This window comes from Bactrocera latifrons, unplaced genomic scaffold (genome assembly GCF_001853355.1).
Source record: "Bactrocera latifrons isolate USDA-ARS-PBARC rearing strain unplaced genomic scaffold, ASM185335v1 scaffold_325, whole genome shotgun sequence".
Lineage (NCBI taxonomy): Eukaryota > Metazoa > Arthropoda > Insecta > Diptera > Tephritidae > Bactrocera > Bactrocera latifrons.
In genome coordinates, this window is record NW_017536908.1 from 313396 (window position 1) to 319388 (window position 5993).

Consider the following 5993-nt stretch of genomic DNA (forward strand, 5'->3'; position numbering starts at 1 on the left):
GCGGCATTTGCTCACTTCGTCGCTCGACAAGGAAACCCATCTAAAATCATGAGCGATAATGGCAAAATATACATTAGAGCTCAACGAGCCACAGAGAAGCAAATTGTGGAGCAATTGGCAATTTACACCCTCAAGCGCTCCTCATATGGGCGGTTTATGGGAATCAGCTGTTAAAAGCTGTAAATGCCATTTCTAACGGGTAGCTGGAAATTATAAAATTAATTACGAAGAGTTCACAACGTTATTAAATCGAACTGAAGCTGTTTTCGATTCACGGTCACTCACAGTACTCTCGCAAAACCCCTCAGATTTCAACGCCTTAACTGCAGGGCATTTTCTAAAAGAAGCACCCACCCAGGCCATTCCTGAGCCAGGCGTGGACTAGTTCTCCCTATTAAATCGATGAGAAAGAATTAAAATTTTCTATCACGATTTTAGACGCCGATGGAAGGATGAGTACATAAAGGATTTCCACAAAAGATACCGTTGGAAGACTCCTGAACAACCACCCAAGCGTGGAGACTGTGTCCTCGTCCATGATGATTGTCTACCCCCTACCGAGTGGCGACTTGGCCGCTTAAAAAAGTTTCATTATGGCTCCGACGATCACATACGAGTCGTGGATCTCCGTACGCAAAACGGAACACTAACCAGACCGCTGGTGAGCTGTGCTTTCTACCAACCACCGATGATCGCGAATCCGGAAACAGCAAAAATTAAACCGATATTATCGCGACGCAATAAACGAATCAAATGAAAACAATAGAATGCGTAAAATACGTCAATAATAATCCACCAAAAAAGTAACAAACCGTCGAATAATATAAAAGAAAACTAACACAAAACGATTAATACGACGACCCATTCGTGCCACGTAATCTAAATGTTAATCTAAATGGCACGATGGCCCATATCTCATTGTATGATAGATTTATAATAAACAATCTTCCCTATACAGATTAACATGGTAGATACGATAGTCGCCACAACGCCAACCGCTCGGGCTATCAATGCGCCACGCACCGGGCCTACACCAGCGCCGCGAACTGTGGTTGCAACAACACCGGCAACAACACCGGCACCTGTACTGGCAAGCGCATCTGCAGCGGTTTTTGCACCCGCACCACGAGGTGGCACCCGACCACCATCAAACACATCACGGACTACGGAGACCCTAAAGTGCCCCATCTGTCGCCGCACATATCGTCTGCACCATTGAGGCATATTTAGGGATATGCGACCCGTCTAACGGCAGCAAGTTGCCCAGGCACACGGGTATTGCCACAACTGCCTGTCACATACACATATGACTCCAGAGTGTGAGTCACGAGGGATATGCCAAATATACCACAGGCCGCAGTACAGGTTGCTACATTACAGCGCGGCCCGCGAAGTGAATCGGCCACCCATCCTTCGCGGCCGCATAACCCGATTCCAACCCGCAGCTCGTGGCGCACCTCAGCGAAGCGGAACCTCGTTCCGGTGTTGACAGCCTGGACCACCACCTCGCCGATCTACGGGTCTGAGAGCGTTGTGGCAACGCTGCAACAGCTGCAGCGTCTTGTAGGCTAAACTGGTTAAATGAGCTTCTGCGCCCACCCTCTAAAAATAACATAACTACACCCCACACTAGGGTGCGTCGATTCCGGACTTTTTTCGATTCGGGATTTCTARTAGTGCGGAAAAGTTGCCTTAGTACTTCGTGATTCCAATGCAACTTTTTGTTTTGAGATCGGATTGCATCTTCCACCCCAACTCCGGCCTTGAAATTTCGAAAATTCGCTTAAAATCGTGAAATTGCCTACCTAGCGCCTGAAATATGCATCTCATGGCAAAATGTATAAAACTAAAGTTATTTGTCACGTCATTTGCTACCGAAATGCTATACGTGATTATGGCCGTAAGACGAAACGTTCCCGAGATACGAGCGAAAATGCACCGCGCCACAGCACAAGGTGAAAATTGTTGCACCTCTCAGCTAACCTGTATTGGTCACCCATAACCCACCGCGTGGAGGTGGCTGCTCTTCGGTTTCCTCCCAAGCCCAACCCAACCAACTAACTACATGTCAGGCTTGTTTTAGTCTGAATCTGTGTCAAATTTATTGATAAATTCAGATTTTGTACTAACCTTTGGCACTTGTTGCCTAGATTTCAGTGTAGAGCGTATAAAACGATCACGAGTTTGGTTTCAAATAACTTTAGAAGATGCCTCTCTTAGCTTCGAAATTCAGTTTTGGCAATTTATTACATCTAACCCTTCAATTTATAGTGTCAGACTCTGCTTCTCTGGCTGTCTCTATTTAATGACTACTAAAATATTACAATGGAATATGAAAGGATACATTAACAACTACCAAAACTTATTTTACTAATTAAAGAAAAAAACCCAGATGTTATCAGTATTCAGGAAACACACTTTCCATATAACACTAATAATATTATCATCCCGAAACCATATATTGGTTATTTTAAAAATCTAATGTTAATTCAACAAATAAACAAGGAATTGGTTTCTTAGTAAAGCGCCAAATTCCACACAAACACATACCGCTAAACTCAAACATTTTATGTGACGCCCTTCAACTAGACTTACATACAAAAATAACAATAATAAACACATACATTCCTCTTTGTCAAAACTTTTTAGTAAATGACCTCTTGCTTCCCTTAACCCATTTCAAAACACCCTTAATTCTCAATGCGACTTCAACCCATAGAGTACACTATGGGGTTCTTCCTCAACCAACTCTCGTGGTAAAAAAATAGAAAACCTTTTAGAGAAAGCCAACCTCATTCTTCTTAACGATGGTTCGGCAACCCACTTTTCAACACGTTTACAAATGTTGAGCTAATCATGGTCTCACCAGTAATTTGCCATAGACGCCATTGGGCAATCGATAAATTTTTCCACGGCAGTAATCACTATCCAATCGTCGTTAACATTACTACTCAATATAAATCCGAAAAAATCACACTTACACTGAAATATAAAACAGATGCTGCTAACTGGGTTATATTTAAAAACGAACCATCTAATAATTCGATTAATTTCAATTATTCAAATTTCCACCAAGGCGTTGCCATATTAACCAAAGCAATTCATAAATCAGCAAATACATCAATACCACAAACAAAAGGCATACCCTATAAAAGAAACGTAGCTTAGTGGAGTAGCTCACTCCATAAACTGCGGGAGTACAAACACACCTTTTGGTTAAACTTCAAACGCAACATGACACTTAACAACATTATCGCTTTTAAAAAAGCAAGCGCATTGTTCAAGAGAGAAGCAAAAGTAGCAAAACGAACAGAACTCACAAAATTCACGTCCCATATATCTTCTCCAAAAAAAATCGGGGCTGACATAAAAAGCCTAACCGGTACACCCAAATCTCCACTTAAATTTTTAAGAGTCCACCAAACACTATTCACATCATCTAAAGATATGTCTGAAGCATTTGGCGAGAAATGGTCTAATTACTCAAGCGACCAAAATTTCTTCGCGGAATACGTTACAACCAAAACTAAACCACCTTCCAGAGAATGTTGCACCTACAATTTCGGTAGCAAATGACGTGACAAATAACTTTTGCCATGAGATGCGTATTTCAGGCGCTAGGTAGACAATTTACCGATTTTAGGTGAATTTCCGAAAATTCAAGGCCGGAGTTGGGGTGGAAGATGCAATCCGATCTCAAAATAAAAAGTTGCATTGAAATCAGGAAGTACTGAGGCAACTTTTCCGCACTATTAGAAATCCCGAATCGAAAAAAGTCCGGAATAGACCCACCCTAGCATGTATTGATAACAATTATAGCAGTTATAACACTAATCACTTTATTTTTATACTCTCGCAATAAAGTTGCTAATATAATACTCTCATATAATAATACTCTCATACTTTTATTCACGGTTGTTCGTAATTCCTAAAACTAAAAGAATCAGATATAGGGTTATATATACCAAAGTGATCAGGGTGACGAGTAGAGTTGAAATCCGGATGTCTGTCTGCCCGTCCGTCTGTCCGTCCATCCGTGCAAGCTGTAACTTCAGTAAATATTGAGATATCATGATGAAACTTGGTACACGTCTTTCTTGGCTCCATAAGAAGGTTAAATTCGAAGATGGGCAAAATCGGCCCACTGCCACGCCCACAAAATGGCGGAAACCGAAAACCTATAAAGTGTCATAACTAGGGTTGCCAGATAGAAAATCGTTATTAACTGGACAAAAAAAAAAAAATGGACTTGTCTGGACACCGCGAACAAATTAGATACGTCAATTATTTAAAAAAAAAATTATTATGTTAAAAAAAGCATATATAAATTCATATTAATAAGTACGTATAGGTATTATACATATTTCAAAATGTNGGAGCAATATTCAGTATATAACTCATCACAATTCATATCGTTACATATATTTACGTTTGATATCACTTCATTTAATTCAGTCCATGTGCATAATTTTGTTTTGATGCAAAAGAAAGATAACTGTTTCATAATTGAATTCTCTTAATCGTACTTACTTTCTAAGTAGTTTAATGTTTTTGTTAGGAATAATTCCGCTTGTTGTTTAAATTCATCTTTGTCATCTGGGTTCATTTTGCGCATCATTGTATTTKCCTTATTCCCAAAAAAATTATCATTCCATCTATTTTTGAGGCCTATTCTTAATTTTTAAGATTCCAATACTTTGTTTGCCACATGAAAATCGTGCAAAACATTTTGCGCAAAATATAAATATGCTTCCGAAATACCTTCTTCAAAGCATTCTTCGTTTTCATTCATTACATCAATATTCGAAATCCTTCTGCCAACAAAACCCCATAGCTCCCTGCGACAGTTTTCTTTTAAAAGAAAATATCTTTTGATAGCAGGCCAATCCAGCAGTAATCTATCTATTGCTGGTAGGAGCGAAAGCCATCGTGTTGGCACGTGTCGGAGAAGCGATTTATACTCCATGTTGGTGAACTCGAAACACTCCTTCAACTTTTTTGTTTTTCACGATGAAGAACTAAACTCGATAAAAATTTTGATAACAATATTTTCGATGTCAATTGATAAACAGCTTATTCCAACTTTTACACAATTGTTGATTACATGACAATTGCAATTTGCTTTTAATATGTTCTTATTTTCAAGCAAAAGTTTTTGGTATACCGAATTGTTAATTCCATAATTAACCGCTGCATTATCTGCACTGCATGCAGATATTTGATCAATACTCAGATGAAAATTATCATTAATTTGCTTGATTTTGTTATATATACCAATCGACTTGGAGTTATCGTCTTCATAAAAATCCAAGATCTTTTTACAAATAACACTTTTAGAATCCAAATATTGAACAGTATATGCAAAATATTTAACATTGCCAATGCTTGCTGCATCGTTTCCAATAGCAAAATAAGAACACTTTTTTAAATCCAAAACTACTTTCTCTTGCGCAAATGGTTCTAAAACATTTCGTGCTGCAATTTTACTATCGGGAAAAATACTTTTCTCAAGCTTACTATGGCAATCTAGGCTATTATAGCTCAATCCATGCTTAATATTGTGGAAAATGGTTACAAGCTTAGCTTTCGCGATAAGTATTTCTTCAGTGTTTGGTGATTCTCTTAACATAAATTTGCTCACGCTTCCAGAAATTCGGTTGGTCTTTACAATATTTTGATGTCTTTTTGTCCGTGAATGTTTCTCCAATCCTCTGACGCCTTCATGTTTAATTGTAATATCAACCAAGCAGAATTTGCACTAAGCGGTGTACTCATTTTTTTTTTTAACCAGGAAGCAAAGTTTGGCATTTCTAGTCATCTTGATGAAAACGCAGTTAATCTCTTTTTATTTACTGGCTCTTCTTCTTCCGACATTATCAACTGATGAAACCATATAAATAAATACTCATTTAATTAAAAATATAACTTAATCAGCAATTTCTACATACATTTTTTACAAAAGCGTTTTCCTTATTCACAAACAGCTGTTTAAC